This window comes from Rhinatrema bivittatum, chromosome 2 (assembly GCF_901001135.1).
Source record: "Rhinatrema bivittatum chromosome 2, aRhiBiv1.1, whole genome shotgun sequence".
NCBI lineage: Eukaryota > Metazoa > Chordata > Amphibia > Gymnophiona > Rhinatrematidae > Rhinatrema > Rhinatrema bivittatum.
The window spans coordinates 201234672-201258703 of NC_042616.1; the positions used below are offsets into that span (position 1 = coordinate 201234672).

A 24032-nucleotide genomic window follows, 5' to 3' on the forward strand; every position below is an offset into this window, starting at 1 on the left:
GAAATGGACCAAAATGTTTTTTTTAAATGTAGCCCGTTGTTATGGGCTTAACGGCTTTCTACCTTATAAATGGGCTCTGACCGACGGCCCGCAAATGCGCAGTAGAGAGCAGCTCTACCGCGCATGTGCGCGAGCACGTCAGTCAGAGCGGTGCGTGCCCAAAAGAAAAATGGCTCGCAGGAGTGGCGGCGTCGGTGAGGAGCGGGAGGAGCAGGAGCGGCGGCGGTGCCGCCACATGTAAGGGAGGGAGGGACACCCCCCCCCCGGAGATCTTCCATCTGCCGGTTGTGGATGAGCTGAAAGTGGAGGGGATTGAGAGAGGGGGAGTGACTGAGGGAGGGAGGAGAGAGTGAGGTGAGGGGAGGGGGGAGGGAGGAGAGAGTGAGCTGAGGGGGAAGGGAGGAGGAGAGTGAGCTGAGGGGAGGGGGAGGGAGGAGAGAGTGAGGGGAAGGGGAGGGAGGAGAGGGTGAGGGGGTGGGGAGAGGGAGGGGAGGGGGGAAGGTGAGAGGGAGGGAGACTAGAGGGGGAGGTGAGAGGGAGGGAGAATAGAGGAGGGAGGTGAGAGGGAGGGAGAATAGAGGGGGGGGAGGGAGAATGAGGGGGAGGGAGTGGGAGTGGGAAGGAAATGGACCAATTTTTTTTTTTTTAAATGTATCCTGTTACGGGCTTAACGGCTAGTTAAATAAATTCCATGCTACTAAAGCCGGTAATACGCAATGGCTATTACCTGAGTCAACTTGACTAATAACAGTTTATGAACTTTTCCTTCAAGAACTTGTCCAAACCTTTATTAAACCCAGCTAAACTAATTGCCTTTACCACATTCTCTGGAAATGAATACCAGAGCTTAATTCTGCATTGAGTGAAAAATAATTTTCTCCAATTAATTTTAAATGTGCTACTTGCTAACTTCATGGAGTACCCTCTAGTCCTTCTATTATCCGAAAGAGTAAATAACCGATTCTCATTTACCTGTTCTAGACCTCTCATAATTTTAAAGACCTCTATCAGATTCCCCCTCAGCAGTCTCTTCTCCAAGCTGAACAGCCTTAACTTCTTCAGCCTTTCCTCATAGGGGAGCTGTTCCATCCCCTTTATCATTTTGGTTGCCCTTCTCTGAACCTTCTCCAGTGAAAATATAACTTTTCTGAGATGTGATGAACATGAAGCGATACAGAGGCATTATGACATTTTCCATTTTATTCAACATTCCCTTTCTAATAATTCCTAACATTCTGTTTCTTTTTTAATTGCTGTAGCACACAGAACTGACGATTTCAATGTGTAATCCACTATGACGCCTAGATCTTTTTCCTGGGTGGTAGCTCCTAATATGGAACCTAACACTGTATAACTACACCACAGGATATTTTTCCTTATATGCATCACTTTGCACTTGTCCACATTAAATTTCATCTGCCATTTGGTTGCCCAATCTTCTAGTCTTGCAGAGTTCTCCTGCAAATTATCACAATCCGCTTGTGATTTAGCTACTCTGAATAGTTTTGTGTCATCTGCAAATTTGATCTCCTCACTCGTCATGTCCCTTTCCAGATCATTTATAAATATATTGAAAAGCACTGGTCCAAGTAGAGGTCGTTGAGGCACTCCACTGCTTACCTTTTTCCTCTGAGAAACTGACCATTTAATCCTACTTTCTGTTTCCTGTCTTTTAACCACTTTGCAATCCACAAAAGGAAATCACCACCTATAAAGTGACTTTTTCTTAGAAGCCTCTCATGAGGGACTTTATCAAATACCTTCAAAAATCCAAATACATTACATCTACCAGTTGATCTTCATCCACATGTTTATTAACACCTTAAAAAAAATGTAGCATATTTGTTAGGCAAGACTTGTCTTGGGTAAATCCAATGTAGCTGTGTCCCATTAAATCATGTCTTTCTATATGCTCTGTGATTTTGATTTTTAGAATAGTTTCCACTATTTTTCCTGGCACTTAAGTAAAGCTCACTGGTCTATAGGTTCCTGGATCAAAACGAAAGAAGGCTTTATGAAACTTCACATCCTGAAACATCTAAAACCACTGATCCACCACCAAGAATTCCATACAGTGCTGCAGTCCTTGATCTTCAACAGCCTCGACTACTGCAACTCTCTCATGATCGGCTTCCCAAAATCCACCATAAAGCCACTCCAAATGTTGCAAAACGCTGCCGCTAGAATCCTCACTGGCAAGAAGAAATCTGATCACATCACCCCCGTCCTGAAAAATCTCCACTGGCTACCCATAGCACAAAGAATCAAATTCAAAACCCTAACAATCGTCCACAACACAATTTTTAAACAATCCGACCCCGCCCTCAATGACATGATCCACCTTCACAAAACACAACGCCCTACGAGATCTGCTTGCAAACTGAACCTTGACATACCTTCCCCCAGTATTGCCAAACTGACCACCACGAGGAACAGAGCTTTCTCTATTGCAGGACCCAAATTATGGAACTCCCTACCTCAATACCTAAGCTCTCTCAGTGACATTAAATCTTTTAAAAAGGAACTCAAAACCTGGTATTTCAATCTAACCTTCCGTGACGGAGTCGGTTAAGCAGTCACCTATCTCCACCACTTAGCACATCTCACCAACTCCCCCCGAATGTCCTCCCCTTTGCCTCCTCCCCCTGCCCCTTCCAGATCCCCCCTCCCACTACTACCCCCTCCTCATCCCTGACACTTTCCTCCCCGTTCTACCCCGCCCCTCTCTGAGCTCTGCCCACTGTCCCCCTGACTTTATAGGATGTAAAGCACCCTCTTTCAGATTGTAACCACCGCTCCCCCTCTTAAACTTTTAAGTTTGTAAACGCTTGTAATCGCTGCCCCCATTTTAAATCCGTATATCTCTCCATTCAATATGTATAAATTTGATCCAGTGTTACCAAACTGTATCAAGTTGTTATCTTGTTCACTGTTTATTAATTTCGTTCCAATGTTACCAATATGTATTAAGTTGTTATCCTGTAAACCGGAGTGAAGGCATCCCGCTATACTTCGGTATATAAAAACCTCGAAATAAATAAAATAAATAAATAAATATTTGGGTTACATTGGCCACCCTCCAGTCTTCAGGTACAATGGATGATTTTAAGATAGGTTACACATTTTTACTATTAGATCTGAAATTTCATTTTTGAGTACTTTCAGAACACTGGGGTGCATACCATCTGGTATTTTCTTTTTTAATTCTGTTTTGCCATTTCACTGCCTTTTATCTTTATGTCTCCTCTACTCCGGGCCCCCTCCCCCCATATTCATGTAGGGGTAATTTTGTAACTGTCTGCACTGGTGTAAAGTATGCCGGTATTAGTGTAGACTTTATACTAATTTTCAAAGGGACAGTACACACACACATACTTTGATTTACAAATTATTCCACCAAAATGGCCCAGGCACGTTTACACTGACTAAAGTGTGTGCATAGTTGGTTTTCGGAGAATATTCCACAAAGCTTTCTGAAAACACAAAAGTTTGCACACAATTCCAGTCCTGCCCACAAGAACACCTCGTTATGCTGAGTAAAAGTATGCTCATACAGGTCTTATGCCTACACCTTTTCCCGCTAATCGGGGAGCTCACATCACTCCCATACTCCGAAACGTGCACTGGCTGCCAATAAAATACAGAATCTTGCACAAGGCACTCACCATAATCCACAAATCCATCCACAATCAACTACCTCTACACCTTCAGATCCCATTCAAACTTTACTCATCCGCAAGACCCATCAGAGAAGCATATAAAGGAACCCTTCAAGTCCCACCAACTAAATCCACGCATCTAACTTCCATCAAAGAACGTGCACTCTCCACAGCGGGCCCCGTCATCTGGAACAACTTGCCGACTGACCTAACATTGGAACCCTGCCTTCTAACCTTCCAAAAAAAACTTAAGACTTGGCTTTTCCACCAAGCCTTCCCTTAAGTTCTAACATATCAACATACTTCTCAATCAGACTCAGCCCAATTGACTAGACTCCCGGTCCAGCCCCAGTATAATGTATTCAACCTCTAGTTTTTGCTTTCCTTTTACTTCCTGGCTACTCTAGCCCCCAAGTTCAATCTCCTTGTTACATATAACTGTGCTTTGGCCTTCCTGTTATATGGTTATTTAGTTAGTCCCTAAGTTCCATGTAAACCGGTTTGATACGAATCTTGTCATGAAGGTCGGTATAGAAAATGTTAAAATAAATAAATAAATGTAACAGGCTATTTCTGCAGGCAAATCACTGTTTTTCCTGTGGGGGAAAGCTTTGTAACTTGCCCTCTTACTTTTCTATCGTTGGCCCCAGTCCTTCCAGTCCCACCAGAGAGTTGCTCTGCCTGGGCTTCCCTGCAGAGAGCAGCTCTGACTGGAGGCACAGACTGGGATGAGCATGCTCAGAAACTGCGGAAAGGCTGACACTGCATGAGGACAGTCATTTAATCATCCTGTGAGCATCTTCTTAAAGTATTCATTAGCCAGATAATGGTAATCATTTCTTCCCAGTAGAGATACAGATGTATGGATCTATTATGACTTTTAAACTAACATTTTACCGAGGTTCCACTTTTGAGCTACAGTTGCACCTTCTGTCACTTATCTTAATGCATGGATTCCTGGAGGAGAGGGAATGACCATGTATGTGAAATAAGAAACAAATTATCAAACTGAAGAAGGGCAAGTGAGAAAAGCAAACAAGTCTTGTGTACCTGCAATGATTGTGAATGCTCCTAAGTCACATAAACCTTTATGGTTTGTACTTTGACTTCTCCCACTTCACTTATTCCTCCCTGGGAATGAATATAGATTAATTCCTCCATGAGGACACATTTGGTCCTTTGGTTCTTTGTCTGTGAAAGATACTGTCGCATCTGATGTTACAAAACTGAGCCCCTGGGCTCAGTGAAGAAAACAAACTCAGTGAAGAAAACAAAAGGATAAATGTTAAGCAAAAAGGGGAAACCAAACAGAGGGAAGAAGTGTGGAAAACCTTTCTTCTCATAACCGAAAAGCTTCCAAAACCCATTGCAAAAATAGATGAAAGTATTCTGTCTCCTTTCTTTCCCAGCCCCCAATCCCAGAGACCCTAGAGTCCTTTCCTAAAAACTTAAACAACAAAAAGAAGCCGCAAAGGGACACGCTGCGCCCAAGAGGGGTAACTGAGGATTCCACAAATTAGGATGGTGGCAGGATTTATATATGGTAGGAGCGTACCATCTCCAGTTCCCACATGGGGGAGCTAACACCTTCCCTGTTGCTATTTCTCTCCCCCACCCCTCCCCCAACCAATAATGTTGAACCATTACATCTTTAGTAGTGATCTTTTAAGCTCTCTATATTTATAAGCATATACTGTAAACAAAAAAAGAATCAAGAAACCAATCCTTGGAATGAAAGTGACATAAATCATACTCAGTTCTTGTAAACAAGTGAGAAGCAAAAAAGAGAATTAAAGTAACAAAATCAAATATGATTAATGGCCTATCAAGTCCACAAAAAAGTGGGGGATGCAAGCCGAAAAGAATTCAAAGAGGAAAAATTGGAAAGCATAAACATCATTAACCATGAACAGCAAAATATAATTGTTATGCATGCAGATAGCCACCAAACTGCAGATTTAATACAGAGTTATACTGAAACTGGAGCCAGGTTTGTTAGGATTACTCAAGGCAACTGCAACGTCATTTTGTCCCTCGGAAAGGAAGATAGCTACAAAGGATCAAGGAAAATATACCAAACCTTTTAGTGAGAAATATTACATTTACAAGAAATTTTGAGAAAAAGAGCACCCTCACCCCCGCCACACACACTTGAGGTAGCTTATCCCCAAATAAATATTTCTTGAAATGATTTCTTCCTTTTTTGTGCAAATGTAGCCATATCAAGAAAAACTCACACCTTTAAATTAAGGAATAATACATGTTGAAGCTGAAAGAACAATTTGAGACCCTAGTCCCTATCCAGTTTCAGATTCAGGGTAAAATTCTCAGTAAGGGAAGAACTTACTATTACCTCCTCTTCATATTTTCCAACATGACAGTTATGTCCAAACTATCAAAAGACAGTCATCTCCTCCCAACCATCCTTTTGGCAGGATATAGACATTGCTGGCTAGAAGTGTGAAAATTTGTAATAATATCCATTCCTTCCCCCTCCCCCTGGATTTTCAGACTCGAATTGCTAAGATAATAAATCTTTGAAATACATTTTTCATCAATAGAAGAAATTGATAGAACCTCTATTAAATATTTTTTTAGCAACTCAGTAGCTGATAATAGTCTGGCAATGGGGAAATTCAGGAATCTCAGATTCCTGACTCTTAACTCATTTTCCACATTTTCCAATTGCCTATGGGTCACCAAGCTATCCCTGATATGGGAATTATTAACAGACTGTAATGTTAAAACTTGGGCTGATGTTGCTTTACCTAATTCTTCCAAATTTTGTATTCGTTCGTCATGTTTCCCTATAGTATTTTTTATTTCCATTGAGGTTTTATCATTTACAATCATAGCATTCGAGACTAGAGATGTGAATCGGATCCGATATCGGATCCGATTCACATCCGATATTGGATCCGATTCACATCTATAGAGATGTGAATCGGAACCAGAATCGGATCCGATATCGGATCCGATTCACATCCCTATTCGAGACAACCTTTTGTAACTCCGTAATAGCCTTCCAAACATCACTCAAGGTTATATTCTGCGGGTCTATGGGTTCTGACACAGAAATCTGTATAGAACTCGCCATATTCCCGACCTCTATACTTTCAATTGGAGCTGGTATTGCAGCTCCAATACTTTCACCTTGGGGTGTTTGGGAAGGCATTTCTAGCGAAGATTGAGATTGTTGCCTTTGACCTGGGCTGTCAGAAGAGCCAGAAGAAAAGGAAATATCTGGAATTATGTCCCGAGTAGATTGACTCACACGTCTTAACACATGGGCATCAATGGGGCCCCTTGTTACCTGTACTGCCGGCGATTTTCTTTACTTAATCCTCCCATGTAGTGGACTAAAGATTTGTGTGATAAATTCTTATTTCTAGAGTGATATTTACGATATGTATTATGTTTCACCCAATCTATTCTTTTGATTTTATGACTGTAATGTTTAAAATCTTAATAAAGTATAAATAAAAAAAAAAAAATTTGTAATAATAATAATAATACATTTATTTTTATATCATGCTTTCCCAACCATTGGTGCTGGAGGGATATTAAAATGCAATCATAATACCAATACAATCAATCGATAATAAAAAAAAAAACACAAAACAAAAATACATACAAAATCAGAGATTTCAGTTTTCCTTTTTAGAAGAAATAAACAATCTCATTATATATACAATATTAGCTTTTTCCTTCCCTCAGAGGGATGGATGAGATGTTCACTTCCTCTACAAAAGGGAACACTGAAGTCACTGATTTTGTATATGTTTTAGTTTTGTTTGTGTTTAATTATCTATTGATTGTAATACATACATTCACTTCAGTATCTTGCTCTTTTGTCATAAGTTTCATGAGCAGAGCAGTGACTTAAGATTCTGCACCAGTTATAAATGTTTCCATATTATGCACCCAAATGTTGAAATGCTCAGTTTGTGAACTGAGAAAGGTTTATCTCTAATGTCTATTGTTGGTTACAGAAGAACTTTTGCTGTTGATGGATGCATGATTTAATTTGGTTGCAGCAAAATAAATAATGTATCTTTTCCCATATAACAATGTTCTTTTTATGGCCAACAAATTACCCACGTAGGCCTAGATTCATCATTTTGCTATAAATATAGCAAAAATAGTGCCCATGATAAAAATAAAAGGGGCATGGTTAGGCTAATTTTCCTGGTACCTCATCGCATAGGTATTTTACAGCAATGTGAGTTAAATTTATTGCACCTGTGTTATTTTCACATTGCAAGCTGTGTTATGACAGGACAGACTTTTACTACAATTGATGTTTTGGGCTGCTGGATGGCTAAAGAAAGAAAGAGAGAGCTTCTATGAAAATGCACCAAAAAGTTAACTATTTATACTACTGTAAGAAGGGGCACTAGTAACTGGTGGTGAGGATTGTGGGGTGAGTTGGGTTTTGGGGGTTAGTTTTACATGCACAGTCATACATATGAGCAGCACAGTTACATCAGTAAAGATTTCATTAAATCTTCACTGATGGTAATGTGCTGTTTGTATGTATGACAGTGCATGTAAAACTGCCCCCCAAAACCCAACTTACCCCACAAACCTCACCCCGAGTTCATAATGCCCCCTCTTACAGTGGTATAAAAACTTCAGATATAAGCGAGCCTCCACAGGGGCACTCTCTCTTTCTCTCTTTCTTCCTTCCTGACCCGCAATTCGCGATAAAAATGTTTTTGGCTGGTAACGGACAGCTAACGGAGATACACACGGGAAAAAGGTGTAGTTAAAACCTGCTATGCTGTGTGTTACGCTATGCATGCCGTGCTGACTGACCCTCACTTCCGCTTACTCCACCCAAACCCCTCCCACTTGAATACAAATGAAAAATTTGCATAATCAATTTGCGATGCGGTATTTATCGCGGGCGTTAGGATCCTAACACGCGCGATAACACCCTAACGCATGTTGATAAATGACCCTGTACTACAGGGTTGTAATCAGTTTTTACTAATCACAGAAAGTGGAATTAGTTATTAGTGTCAAATCTCTAATTTCTTTAAGTAGTAGCCTTAATAAAATTCTCTGAATGTATCACCTAATACAATACCTCACTGTTTTCTGCTTAATGGCTCTTAGATCAGAACAAAGTCTCTTTTCTTATTTTTTGTTTAAATAAATGAGTTTATAAGGTTTGTATTAAAGCAGGAGGCTTTTTGGTTTCAGATGTCTTTTGGTACTGAGGGACAACATTTGTCACACAATTCATAGCCCATTATATTGGTGTTGTTATACCTTTGTGTGTATGTGGTACAAAACCAGCTATTATTATTATGTTTGAATTCCTAAGCATCTGTTCAAGGAAATGTTTAATAACTCATTTATATAAACACAAATGAGATCTGAACGTATCAATTTAATCTTTAAAGCTTGCCATTATCTATGCAAGGGCATCTCAGACTTTGTTCTGGGTATGCTCCCTAATAGGGGTGTGCATTCGGATTGACCGCATTAGTAAAACGCAACTCATATTTTTTTTTTACTTAAAAAATTGATTCGACATAAACGATCGGATTTCCCACATATCGAACATAGATATGTTCGATATGTGGGAAATCGCGATTGTTGAGCCAAAATAAAAATATAAACCCCCTCACCCTCCTTAATCCCCCCCCCCGACTTACCACAACTCCCTGGTGATGGAGCGAGGAGTGAGGACGCCATTTCTGCAATCCTTGGCGAGAAGCATGTGACGTCGGCGGCACGTCGAGTGACGCCGGCGTCACGTGATTCCCGGCTCGTTCGCCGCCGGACGGCTCGTTCGGCCCAAAAAGAACTTTTGGCCAGCTTGGGGGGGTCAGGAGGCCCCCCCAAGCTGGCCAAAAGTTCTTTTTGGGCCAAACGAGCCGTCCGGCGCGAACGAGCCGGGAATCACGTGACGCCGCGTCACTCGACGTGCCACCGACGTCACATGCTTCTCGCCAAGGATTGCAGAAATTACGTCCTCACTCCTCGCTCGATCACCAGGGAGTTGTGGTAAGTCTGGGGGGGGGGGATTAAGGAGGGTGAGGGGGTTTAAATTTTTTTTTTGCACATATGTACATATACCCAACTCATTGGATTTTTTTTATGTCCATATTGGCCGCAAGTGGGACCCCCTTTCGGACATAAAAAATATGAACATAAAATTTTGCTCTGCACATCCCTACTCCCTAATGAAAAAAAAGAAATCTCCATTGCTGATCCACATTCCCTTCACCACTCTTCTCTCAGTTGGCGTTGCACTGATTATAAATGGTCCCATTACAACTGACCTAACCTGGAATAAATGACAGCCTCATTGGAACTGTTCTTGTCTCTCTTTTTGACAACTCTCATTTCCAATCCCTAATGCTCTTCTTAGCCCCTTTATTTTTGAAATGAGAACTTTAGCTAAAAAAAAAAAAAAAAAGGGACTTCGTTTTACATTTGTAACCAGTGCTTCCAGGGTGATACTTATTTTGCCCTAGAGGTCTGCCATTGATATTGATATTATAGAAACATTGAAACATAGAAATGATGGCTGAAAACTGCCCAGCAAGCTTATGGTAGCATCTACCGCACCATACAGGTCACCCCCATAATGGTTGCATCTGCCACGCATACAGGTCACCGCCATATTAGTTTCCCAAACCATCAAAGTCAGGGCCCTTGTTGGTTGCTTTGAGTCCAATTTCCCATTACCTCTTGCCGTTGAAGCAGAAAGCAATATTGGATTTGCATCCTGCGTATCAGGCTTATTGGTTAAGGGTAGTAACAGCTGCATCAACAAGTTTTACCCAATCTTATTTGTTTTCCCAGACTATAAAATTCAATGTTCTAAATGACTTTTGAATATCTACCCTTAGGTGTCTAGGTCAGGTGCTTAAGTTTTGTTTTTTTTTTTTCTATTAATTACTATTGATCTCTTTGCATCTATAATATGTGCCAGTAAACAGCTGCACCCAAGTACTGCTTTTCACCATGGTTTTATTTACTTGTATGTTTTAGGATTTATAAGTTTTTAAGGTCTTTTGACTTGCTTTGTGTCTACACCTCTGACAGGACCCACAAACTAATAACTTTCCTTGGAAGCTCTGTACTGCTTTTAGGACTGAAAAGAAAGAGGATAGAAAAGTTTTAGACACTTTTTTTGTTCCTTCCTCCAGCCTCAGACACCGGAGAATGAAATGTCTAACAAACTGTAGGGCATCACTTTTTCACTTTTGTCTTGCTGCTTTAACACACAGACCCCCGTCTGGAGTCGTTTCTTTGCACCCACGCTCTGCTCCTTCTGAGAGGCCTAACAGCTGTTGAATTTGTTTTGAAAGACAGGGCTGGTGTTTGCCAGCATCGCTGGTAGAGCTTCCTGTGTGCAACATGAAGCTCCTTGGGAGAGGAAGCTTAAGGAACACAGAGTACAGCACTCAGGACTCAGCTATGGAGGGCTGGGCGAGGGTGGGAAAGTAATAGCACACAACATAGAGGGCTGGGAGAGGATGCAGAGGGCTTGGAGAAGCGAGCAGTGGATGGATGCCGAGGATTGAGAGAGGGTGAGAGGCAGGCAGATACAGAGGTCTGGGAGGAATTGAGAAAAAGTGGAGAGGGAGAAACAAGAAGGGACTAGATGGCTAAGGTAAAAGATTGGAGAAATGCAAATTAGGGAGAGATGAAAAAGCAGTGGAGGGAAGGAAGGCTTGTTGGTGGGAGATGGTGAGAAAAATATCAGTTGAGGGGGAGGGAAAGATGGGAAAAGGAGGAGAAGCCAGAGATAAAATAAAATGCAAAGGAAAACAGAAAAAGACAGGATGATAGGAAAGTATAAGGAATAAACAGAAAAATGAAATGTTTTTGTTTATGTGATTTTCGACACATAAATTATTTTATATATTTAATTTTAACATTGTAGATGAATAACTGGCACCTGAGCATAGGCCAGTGTGCCACTTGTGATTTTTGCCCTTTCTGAGTGTGGGGGTGGGGGTTGTGCACTGGCATGTATCAGATATCATGATATCTGGATTCTGGGAGGGGAAGGCAGAGACGACTGAAAGGAATTTTCCAGTCCCTATGGAAATCCAAGCATGTAATGTGCGTGCCCTATGCTCTTGCAACATGTATGTACAGGCTTAAAGCATGGATTCCTGGAGGAGAGGGAATGACCATGTATGTGAAATAAGAAAGAAATTATCATTTACCATCTACTGAAGGACAAGTGAGCAAAGCAAACAAGTCTTGTATATCTGCAATGATTGTGAATGCTCTTTTTTTTTTTTATTTATGCATTTTCAATAATTGACAATGAGTCACAATATTTCAACATTACATAATATATCCAATCATCTATTCAGTCATAAGGCAATATCCCACCACTATATCTATTACAAAAGAAATGCATCCTAACCAGGACTCTTACAATTATTAGTATAATATAAATCAGGAATATAATGGGATCCAAGATGTTAATAGGAGCATAAATCATATAATTCAAAATTATAAGAAATCTTTAAGGAGAGAGAATACTATTTTAACTTGCCCACACTACTGAGATGCCACTGTCTCAGCTTGATAGTTATCCAAAAAGGAACGTAAATGTAATGGATCATAATATATATACTTGTTGTTATTTATAAACATTAAACATTTGCAAGGATATCTAATTGTGATTTTTGCGCCCAGCTGCCTTGCTTCTTGGCACATCTCCAACATCTGTTTTCTACGTAGTTGAGTACTTCTTGAAAGATCAGGATATATTCTTATTTTTTCACCATAGAAAAGCTTTTCTCTATTGCGTAGGAAACATTTCAACACTGAGTCTCGGTCTGATGGAAAGACAAAGGTACACAGTACTGTTCCCCGATATTCTATTTGTTCTGATGTAGATGTTTCAAGAAAAGAAATGCATCCTTTTTGCACCGCTTTTTGACTGACCAGAAACATCGTTTCAAAGTAAGTTTTTTATTGCTTCCAAATCCTTGCCATTTGTTTGAACTATTAGCCGTTGGCATCTTTAGAACTCTTTCATTGTATTTCCACACAGAATTATACCAGCAAATCACCTCCCTGAAGTTCCCTGAGGAAGGAGTCTGACACTCCGAAACACTGCCGTGTTGGAGCGTGCACTTCAGGTAGTAAGACATTACTCCCCTGGCTGGTGGAAAACGTCAAGAGCAAACATTTGTAGTTTTGACACAGTGTTTGTTTCCTAAATTCTTTACAGCAACCTATGATTATTCAAGCCCAGAGTTGCAAGGGCTTGACACTATAAGCCAATATACTACTGAGGCTATGTATGACGGTTGCAAAGTAAGTTTACATTGAGTTCTTTACATAGCTGGATCCTTTTGTATTTTGATAGTTTCTGATTTTCAGCTATCCTGAGTTGTTTAAAAATACTGATGTTTCAAGAAAAGCAGTCAAATCTGCCCCTAAATCTAAAGGAGCATTTTGTTCTGCTTGAGTACTTTCTGTTACTCTTGATACAAAATAAATCTTAGAGATGGGTGGTACAGCTTCATTCGGAACTTGTAAAACTTCCAACATATATTTCTTAAATTGATCACGTAATGATATTAATTTTATAGATGGAAAATTTAGTATCCTCAAATTTAAGTATTTTTGAGAATTTTCCAAAAGTTCCAACTTATTTGAGGTATTTGCTTCATTTTGTATCATTTTCACTTGAATTTCTTTGATTTTAGTCACATCCAATTCAATCTCTTTAATTTTCTTTTCTTGAACTTCCATCACAAGTTTAACTTCCTTATCCTTTTGTTGAATATTAGTCACTGCCACAGTTAAAGTGGAGATAGCCTTCTCCAAACCACGTCCAGGGTTATTTCTTGAGGTTTTGTTAACTTAAAACTGAGATCTGGGCTTACCTCTTTAGACCGGCAGACCTCCGAGATTTTCTGCATTTCGTCTGCCGGTTCCTCTCCCCCACCGATAACACTCCTAGGCATGTTCTCAACCACTGGATTCTGCACGGTGTATCTCTGCTGATCTCCCCGCTCCTCACGAGCGTCGGCACATGCCCTCCCTCCGACAGGTCCTAACCCGGAATCAGCCGCTGCCTCCTGAGCTCCTGTTGTGAATGCTCTTAAGTCACATAAACCTTTATGGTTTGTACTTTGACTGGGTTGCTTACAATTGCTGCTATATTCATTAGCAGCTATTTTTTTTCTTTTGCTTACAAATTTATGGTTTAGAGTTGTTCTTTATTTAATGAGCAAACTGATCATACGATGATTTTATAATTTATAAGAGGGTTTCCTAGATATTGTTGTGCTGGTTTTGTGGTCTAGTTGATTCCTTCTGCTCCCTTGGGACTACAGCTCACTTGGAATCAGGACCACATGGAAGCTACTGTACCATGATGAGTCTTCATACCATTGAGCTCCCCAGGGATTTTCTGACATTTTTAACCCCTTCTTGTCTAGCTTTACCAGTGCAGTGATGGTCTTCTCGATGAGAAGCACAGACCTCAGTTTCTTTCCTAGTCCAAGTGTGGCTATTGTGCGATGACTGCGGCTCCATCCCCCCCCTGGGGTTTGTGAACCGGCATCCCCAGCTCTGGCTGACCTAGATTCAATTTCCAAGTCAGATTTGGAATCTGGGTTTCCATGCATGCAGTTCCAGATTGTGAATTTTAAACCAGATAACACAGTTTGGAGTGTCTAAGGCCAGTTTCTTAGAACTAAATTACTTTAGTATTACAAATTTAAGAATCATCTATCTTCAGTAGTGACATTTCTTTCCTATGGCCATTGGCTGTCTTTATATTATCTTCTTCTCAATTACTTTTCTTCTACTACAGATTATGTAAAAAGTATTTTAACTTTTTAAACATTATGGCACTGTTCAAATTCTTTTTGAGAGAATCCTTCACTGAATTGGTATGCTGTAGTGACTAGATACATTAGCGTACCACTAATATATGTTTCTGACAGCCATCTGTATAGTGCACATGCATCCAACAATTATTGGGATGTGAACGATGTCTGTATGTTTCATTACCAGAACACTACATATTCAGAAAGAAAAGGAAAAAAAAGAGATTGTTCAGAAATATAGAAAAAGATGGCTAAGAAGAAAGATTGCTTTTCTATAGTTGAATAATTTTGATTGTGTCCAGGAGAAACAGTACACCTGGCTAGTTCAATACTCACAAAAAGCAGTGTTTGTGACTTGGGGGAAGAAGGGATCTCTCTCTGCTGAATGAAGGAAAACTCTGAAGCTCTAATATTATGGGTTGCTTAATTTACATGAAATACATATTTTATTCATGGCTTTAATTTGCCTTATGGATATATTTCTGCAGAGCAAAAGTGTAAGTAATAGTAAAAAAGATATAATTGGGCTTAAGTTATATCATTAATATTTCTCTCTGGTACTGATCATGTATTTAGCACTGTACAAGGGTAAAGTGAGAAAGGCAGGGCTGGTACAAGGATTTTAGGAATGCTAGGTGATTCTTCAGCCCCCACCATTAACTATCAAATCCATAGTCTCTTCCCATTGAGATTTTGCTAATTTAAATCAACAATCATGTTAATCCCACCATCCCAAAACAGTCCTGTAAAAAGTTATTGGACATCATACTTTTAAATATTAAAATTTATTTTGTAAATATTGTTTATACATAATGACAAATCTTTCAGAAATCATGTCACTATCTAATGAATGTCATCTGTGATTTTTTTGGGGGGCGGCATCAGATAGCAAAAAAATTAAGAAATATATAAATAAAAAGAAATCCATCTTGCATTGACTGATTGTAATCTCTGTAGCAGCTGGCTGGGCAGAGCTAGGATGTTTCCTACTACTATACACTGTATAAAAGTATTCAAATTATGTTATCACCTCAGTAAGAGTGAGACAAACTCTCTCTCCATTACCATGCACTTTGTAAAGGGACACAAAACACCGCCCCCCAAAAAAATCATGCAGAACCTATATAGAAAACCTGTCATGCCAAAACAGCATTATCTGCAAGAACTCAAACAGCAGCAACCCTACCTATGAAAAGGTAGTACTGAAAATATTACACCAGGCCCTAGATCACCAATATTACTAGTATTACTATTGAATATTTCTATAGTGCTTCAAGGTATATTCATAGCTATGAAGGTACACATAAGAGACAGGCCTTGTGCCAAGGAATTTACATTATAGACAAGACAGACAGAGAAAACAAATAAGTGTTTGGGGAAAATGAGAGAAAAAATGTAGTCTCAAAGGTAGATTAATAGGTGCAGTTTAATTGAAGACAGGAACCATTTTATCTCATTAACAGGCACTGGGCAGCAGTAGACAAAGAAAAAAAAAAGCATCAGACATAAGACTAACCAAGAAAACAAAAAAGCTTTAAAATTTAAAATGCAAAAAAAAAAAATAAAAAAATTAAAAAAAAAAAAAAAAAAATATATATATATATATATATATATATATATATATAAATGGGATAGACGTCAGGAAAATTCCAGTGGGGTGAGGAATTACAGGGGCGGGTCTCTTCTCCAAGTACAAGCAGGATGGCTGTCCTCACACATAGGCGACATCATCAGATGGAGTTCAGATGTGGAAAACGTATGTCAAAGTTTCTAGAACTTTGAATAGGCACACTGAGCATGCCCAGCAAGCCCTGTACCATGCGTCCACATGGGGTACCTCTCCAGTCTCTCTTCAATCGGGGCCGCGCCGCGTGCGCACCCCTAGGCCTCCAGGAAACATGGCGATTACAGCGTCAAGCCGGTCCAAGAACGCCCGAGGACAAGTGGCAGAAGAACACCGTGGTAGCCAGTCTTCCCGCGGATGGAGAGGGAGGCACCAGAGAGGTAAGGAGGGCGGAGAGAGGGTGTCGGGCACTGACAGACACAACATATTCAAGAAGGAGCTGGAGCATCGAGTTCAGCTAGCAGTGGACCGGTTGCAGCAGGGTTTCATTCCTGTGCCAATGACAGCATTGGACCCGGTGTCATGTGTTCTTGCACCACTTCTAGAGAAGCTCAATGTGCTCATCAGTGCATTACCGACTCAGTTGATATTGGTTCCTGTGACAGCATTGTTGACCAGCAGGGTACCGAGGCCTCCCCTTACCAATACAGTCATCATCACTGGCTCCTCTGAGGAGGAATCTCCACAGAGGTAGGTGGAGATACTGAGGCCTGCCATCCCCCATCCATTTCTACTGGTGCCTGCCCCTCTGGATGTAGGTTGAGCACTTAGGGACCTATTACCCATTGCCTTCAGTGAGGATAAGTAACTCTATGATCCCTGGGGGGATGATGTTTTGGAGTCCTCCTCCAAGGGCTCCAAGGGCCTCCCTTCAGACCTGTTTTCTCTAGAGGAGCAAAGAAAGTCTCTGCCTGAGGACTTGACCTTCACAGGGTTTGTGAGGGTGATGGCAGAAGCCATCTCATTTCAGTTATTAATGGAGGAGGATGCCAGGCACAAAATACTTGAAATACTCCAGTTCTTGGATCCTCCTAAGGAGATTGTGTGGTCCCGGTACACAAGATTCTTAAGAAGTTGCTGCTGAGGATATGAAAATACCCTTTCACAGTGCTTCTCATCAATAAGAAGACAGCTAGGGTACACCTCATCCAGAAGGCTGCCGGATTCGATAATCGTCAGACTTTTATTTTTTTAGACTGGAAACCTAATTCTTCCATGCAAAGTATAATCTTTGAATGATGGAAATGATTCAGTAGGGAGGGATGTATGCATCAAAAGGTCAAATCTTTTCCCATGTGCTGATCTAACAATAAGCATTTAGAAGTCGTCGGATTCATTTTATGCATTCCAACATATGGAATGCTAGAAAGAATTTTGAAGAAGGGATCAATGTCTTTCCATCTGTAGGCACAATAACTCTTCAAAATATGGACAGAAATTTACCAAATGTTGGCATGCAGGAAGAAAATATGAATATCTCAGTTTCAGGGTCATTAATCACATCTTGTTAGGGCCTTATCGAGGGTGTTAGGGCCCTAACGCCCGTGATATACCATAACACCCATGATAAATAACGCATCATGAGATGCATTTGCAAATTTTAAAATGTTTCACAAATGGGAGGAGTTTGGGTGGAGTAAATTAAAATGAGGGATGCATAGCATTATGTGTGATAGTGTAACGCACTTTATCATGGGTTTTAATGGAGAAATAACTACACCTTTTTTCCTGGTGTTGTGCTATGCATTATGTCTGAAATGGGATTTGCGATAAAAATTGCAAATCCTGTTTTGGACAGGAGAGAGGGGAAGGGAGGGAGAGAGAGAGAGAGCACATATTAGTCAACTTTTTATACCACTGTAAGAGGGGCAACTAGTAACTCGGGGTGAGATTTTGGTGGAAGCCTAGGTTTTGGGGGGCAGTTTTACATGCACAGAGTAGGCTTCTGAAGTTTGACTAGCGCTGTATTCCAAAAGTAACCTCTAACCAAGTAGCACAGCGAGGAGCAAAACAGGCTGAGATGGACTGAAAGAAATAACTAAAGCAGGTGCCAAAGGATGGCACCAAAAGGATCCTTAAAAGTCACTTCTCCCACATGCTTACAAACACACCCACACACACAGCTCCACCTATGCCCAATTTGTTTGGTTTAGCTTTTTTCATATTTTTTAATGTTTGCTTTGTTTTGTTTTGTTTTTATTTGAACTTAAAACACCGAGGCATCCATGAGATTCCAGTAGTCCAAATGGTTCGAGAGCTATCCCCACTTGCTCCTGCTAGTGTAGATCCCAGTTTGAAAATGGTGCTGACCAGCACAGAAGCCAGCAGTGTTTTGCTTTATGGCTGCATGATGTATGGCCATCCATTAAAATGGCACCAGTCTGCCCTTAAATCAGGACCTCAAGGGGCAAGAGTTACTGAGGATTGCTCCAGCCCCATTTGGACTACTGGAGCTCTGAGGATGGAGTAAGCTATGTTGGGGAGAGATGGGAGGTGGGAGGGGGAGAGAGGGATAAGTGAAGGCCTGAGGGAGGGAGGGGGTTAGTTGTTTTGTTCTGGCAACACTGGGTGTGAGGGTTTGGTGTGGGAGACTGAGCCAGGGGCCTGGGGCTGCATTACAAATTTATTTTGGTTGTTTCATTTTCAAATGATACACAAAAAAAAAAATATTGCCTGCTGCAATTTTTATCGGTACCATAAGGCTTGGGGATAACTGCACAGAGCGACAGTTATTACCCTTAAGAGAAACATATGAGTAACCTGCAGCCATAGAGTAACAGTTTCTACCTTAAAAAAGCTTATTGGGCAGACTGGATGGACCATTTGGTCCTTTTCTGCCATCATTTCTATGTTTCTATAATGAAACTGAGTGTTTTGTTTCATTTTTTGTTTGAAAATGAACACATATCCCAACCACTATTTTTACCATAAAATGAGCAGTGATTTAATTGGGATTCTATTAATCAGTTGTTTCTCACTGATGGACCACCAATCATCTGTTTCCCAGAATTTTGTACATTTTGTCTGTTGATCAGTCACATTTATTTAAGGTTCATGTTGCAGGGTTAGCTGTGGACCCTTGGGTCGGTCTTGCAGAGTGAGGTGGAAGAGTAAGGTACTTTGCAGAGAGGAAGAAGACCAGTGGGCGGTGTCAGGTTACACGGAGATCCGAAGTCTTCACACCGGAAGCCTGCAGACCCCCCGAGAGGAGCTCGTGAGGTCCCAGACCGCTGGGACTTAGGAGATCACTGGAACCAGTAGAGACTTCACCCTGGAAGTCTGCGGACCCCCCGAGAGGAGCTCGTGAGGTCCCAGACCGTTGGGACTTAGGAGATCAAGCGTGGAGAAGGGAAACAGTCCGAGGTCGAGGCAGGCGGCGAAAGAAGAAACCAGGAGCAAGCCGGAGTAGAAGCCAGGAAGTCCAATCGAAGAGAGCAGGAACGAAGGTGCGGAAGGCAGGAGTAGCGGGAGCAGGAGCAAGGTTACTGGGAGCGGAAGCAGGACCGGAAGCCGGGAGCTGGATCAGGAGCAAGACGACTGAAGCAGAATCAGGAGTCCGAGGATCAGGAAATGGAACAGGAACTTGCAGCAACTAGAACTCACGAAGAGGAACCTCATTGCAAGGCACAGGAAGGTTGCAGACACCGGCTTTTATCCTAGCCGGCGTCTGACATCATCAAAAGGGGTGGGCCGCAATCCGGAAAAGCCCTTTAAATTGGGCTTCCCCGCGTGCCTAGAGGGGGAGGAGCTGGCTTGAGAGGCTCCATGAGGGAGACGCCGCCATGAGAAGGCCCGATCCAGGCCTGCTGACCGTGCGTCCTGCTGCTGGGCCTCCGGAGAGCCTGAACAGACCCGACTCCCCCGCGGACGCCGCCGGGCAGCAGAAGGTAAGGACCCAGTCACAAGGCTTGCGACCGGGACCGCAATAGTTCATCCCTCATTTTGAGTAGGACCTTAATAATGATTATTGTCAACATTAGTAAGTGAGGTGACCAGTTGACTGCTTGCCATCAGGAACAGGATGAGTCAGTCCCGGTTTTACCCCATTTTATTGATGAAATTGTACTCTTGGGGTATTTATAGATAAATTGGTACTGAAAGTCCATAGATGCAACAAGACAAAACTCAACTGGCTCATTCTATGTCTGATTACCTGATACCATCTAGTAATACCTGAAAATAGTATTGCAAACTCCAGGGAGTATGGCTGTGAATGAATGAATGAATGAATGAATGAATGAGACCCTTGCATTGTGAATGTTCAGTTCTGCCTGACACCCTTTAAGTCCAGAATCCTGCTGGTAAGGGTTTAAATGATAAATATATTGTACACCTCATCACAGAAGAAAGGCCCATATCATCCCAGAAGCTCATGTACAATAACATCTTTGGATAATTCTTATGCTGGCCCAATAAATGGTATTCACACTAGTGGCTTAGCAGAATTGCAATATGCATATTTACAATGGCTTAAAAGCACCAATATAAATCTTTTTCTCATGTTTGACTCAAACCAAGAACCACTATGAGCTAAGCTGATTCACACCGGTAATGCCCGGTTCAATCAGTCATTGGCCCCTGTTTATTTTTTGATTATTCATACAAAAAAACATTGTGCAAAAAAGTGCAATGATATCCAAAGCCAATGGCTTTTTCTTTCACATTTTTAGTATTGTGCATGAAACAATCTTGGCTGCAAAACACATTCAGAACTTGCTCCTCACTAGGAGACATGTTCACAACCTACTATAGTGTCTCAAAGCCCCACTCTAATATCCCAAAGTCCCAATACCCAGGCACTGTTTCGGTTGCCTTCATCAGGGGTGGGGAATAAAAAGGGGAACAAATACTTATCTGGTATGAATGTTTCAAAAACTGGGGCTTCCAGAGGGAAGACAACCAGCACTCTTACTTAGAATTTCAGTGCCATTATGCTCTATACAGCAAAGGCAAGGTTAAAATTGCTTTATATCATCTAAGATGATTTTCCTCTTAGCCTTTTGCTATTTAGTTATAGCAAGTTATTCCACACTGTTTTAGGATGATAATTCTTTGTTTCTTGAGGGAGGGAGAGTATGAGACCAAAAATTTTAAAGAGTTCCTATCTTCTTACCTAAGATAATCAGAGATAGAGTTCAGATCAGTTCTAATCTCATTCCCGTAGAAAGTGATGAGTTTTAATTATTTGTAGGTGCATACTGTCCTATAAATATCCTTCTCTTAAAATGTCAGCAGGGTCATTTTAATTGGAATATATTTCAGGCAAATAATTTTGGGTTTTTTGTGCAATTTTAAGGACATTTGCAGGCAGTGAAATCTTACAATGGTAACCAAACTGCACATGGAATCCAAACGAATTCCTCATAACAGATGTACTTTTTTTTTTTTTTTTTAAAGAGATACTGTATTCCTGAGTTTTTTGTTTTCTGCAAAAACTCCAGGCCTATGGATTTAAATTGCCAGTGCATGCAACTTGTTTTCTGCTATTTACTAGACTCAGATACTCATACCTCTTCTTAGAAATGAAAAAATGATGAAAGATTCTTGACAAATTTGCATATTCAGGAAAAAGGTGTTACTTCTGAGGCTCTATTTATAAGTTGCTAGCATATACTATTAATCTTGGATGCTTGTTAATATGGCCCTCCATCATCTGTCCATTAAGAACGTTGAATGAACAATTCAAAATAGCAGTGCATCCTCCAGGTCATTTCCTTATTTTTCCTCCTCCTGGATCCTTATTTTCAAAACCTTGGTTTTCTGATATTTACTAAGACCCCAGGATGGTCCTATTCTGCAATCACTAAAAATATAATTAATTCATAGCATATATGTAGCTTTTTAAAGTCATAATGAGGCCTATAGGCATTATAGAATGAATACAAAAAAACAGGGATGAGTTCATCACACTTTGAATATTCATAATGCAAATGCATTCATCCTACTCTAGAGTACTATAGCCTGAGGCATGAAAAAGTCCAACAAATAAATATTGTAACGTTAGCAGAGCTCATCAGGTATAAATGAAGGGGGCTAATCTCAGAAGTGTAATATATGTGAGGGTGCATGATAAGCCTCCATAAACAGGAGGCATAAAGAGGTTTTGTTTATTTTGCTGTTTGTTTGTTTTTTGCTGAATTTCATTGTATAAAAGCTATTGCAGTTAAGCCTATGTTGAAAATCTTCAGTTGTGCTTAGCAATTAAGCCATACTCTTAAAGAATTACTGTAGTGCTCATCCAGGCCTTAAAGAAAAAATAATGTAATTCTATAATAAAAAGAGAAAAATGGTACAAATTCAAAACTGCCATCAAGCTCATTAGCGGAACAAATAAAAATACTGTATTTTAGCTATCCATTAATGACTGATAGCTGGTAGATTCACTCTCAGCAATTTCAGCACATTCTTATGCTGCATTTCCAAAGTAAAATCTTTAAATTGTGACATGTCACAACTATGTTGATAGCTCTGCTCACATCCACGTAGAGATGTCTACTTTGGACCATGATGGGGGGAGGGCTTGCAATTGCATTTTTATGATAGCTTGAAAAGAAGACTGCAGGCTTGAATGTGCACATTCCTGACTCATGACAGAAGAATGCTTCTGGCCTAAAAATAAATAAGATGCAAAGGCACTGGCACATTCATTCAATTATGAGACAAAGCTCTGGTTGATGGGCATCCTGGGATATGGCTGGAGGAAAGTAATAATGAAGATTGTCAACGCTGATTTTGCTAGCAACTAATAATCACATTTTGGGAGAAAATATTTTGGGCCCAATATTCAGAGTTATCCAACTATGGACCTCATTTTCTATCGCTAGCGCACGCTTGTGCTATCAGCGCAAGCCTGCGCTGCTAGCGCAAATGTGCACTAGCATCATTGGGGCGGAGTCGACCCCGGAAGAGGAGGAGTCAGGGCGTCACCGGGGCTGACTCTGCGAAGAAGGCGCAGACAGCGAAAAGGTAAAGAGCCTTTTCGCTACCTATTTCGTGCCCAATAACTACACCTTTTATGGTGTAGTTATTGGGCGTGACGCTGGCAGCGATCGCACCATGGAGGTGCAATCGCTGCTGGCTAGCGCAGGACTGCCCCACCGTTTCGGCCCCCCGCCCCTCATTACCGCATTTTTCTAAAGTATCGCAGGCCTGCGATACTTTAGAAAATGAGGCCCTATGTAAGTTAGACAGTTAAGACTTATCCAGCTAACTATAATGAGATATTCAACAGCACAGCTAGGCTGCTGAATATCCCTGTATTTAGCACTACTTAGGGGTTTTACATTGGATAAGTCATATCCAAATAAATCAGACCGGTCTAACTTATCCAATTAACTTAACCAGATATAGGTCTGAATATCAGCAGTTTTCTGTTTAACTAAACTGGATAAGCAACCCTGCCCAGATCCACCCATTGCTCGCCCCAGGATATCCGGTTATCTACTTAACCAGATAAATACTTTCTAGCTAAGTGGCAACCACTGAGCATAGCCAGATATTGAGTGGCTTCCACTTAGTCAGATAAGCCATTACTTATCCTGCTACGTAGTGCTGAATATTGACCTCTTTTTCTTTTCATTTTTCGGCTAAAATGGATTGGATGGTAACCAATAGACCTGTTAAGCAACAGAAAACCTTGAAGCATAGCTTGAAACATCTTCAAATGTGCCCCCTTCTCATCTGATTATTAAATAGATCCCATGCTCTTGTAAGACAGAATATAACCAGTTCAATAGATTATCTCAGTTGCTTAATGGTTGGTACCTAGTTCTCATTTTATCCTGCTCATTTTGTTTTGACCTGATGAAGATACTGTAACTCTCATGAGCTGGTTTGAAATGTTTTAGTCCAGTAATAATGTATCATTACACATTTTTATTGACCTTTATTTCTTTGTATCCAAGTGGACTAATATGG

General features: G+C 40.8%; 1 protein-coding gene across 3 annotated transcripts in view; it reads left to right on the forward strand.

Annotated features, from left to right (window-relative positions):
* HDAC9 (histone deacetylase 9) overlaps positions 1-24032 on the forward strand; it is a 993428-nt gene that overhangs the window by 495253 nt on the left and 474143 nt on the right. The window lies entirely within an intron of this gene.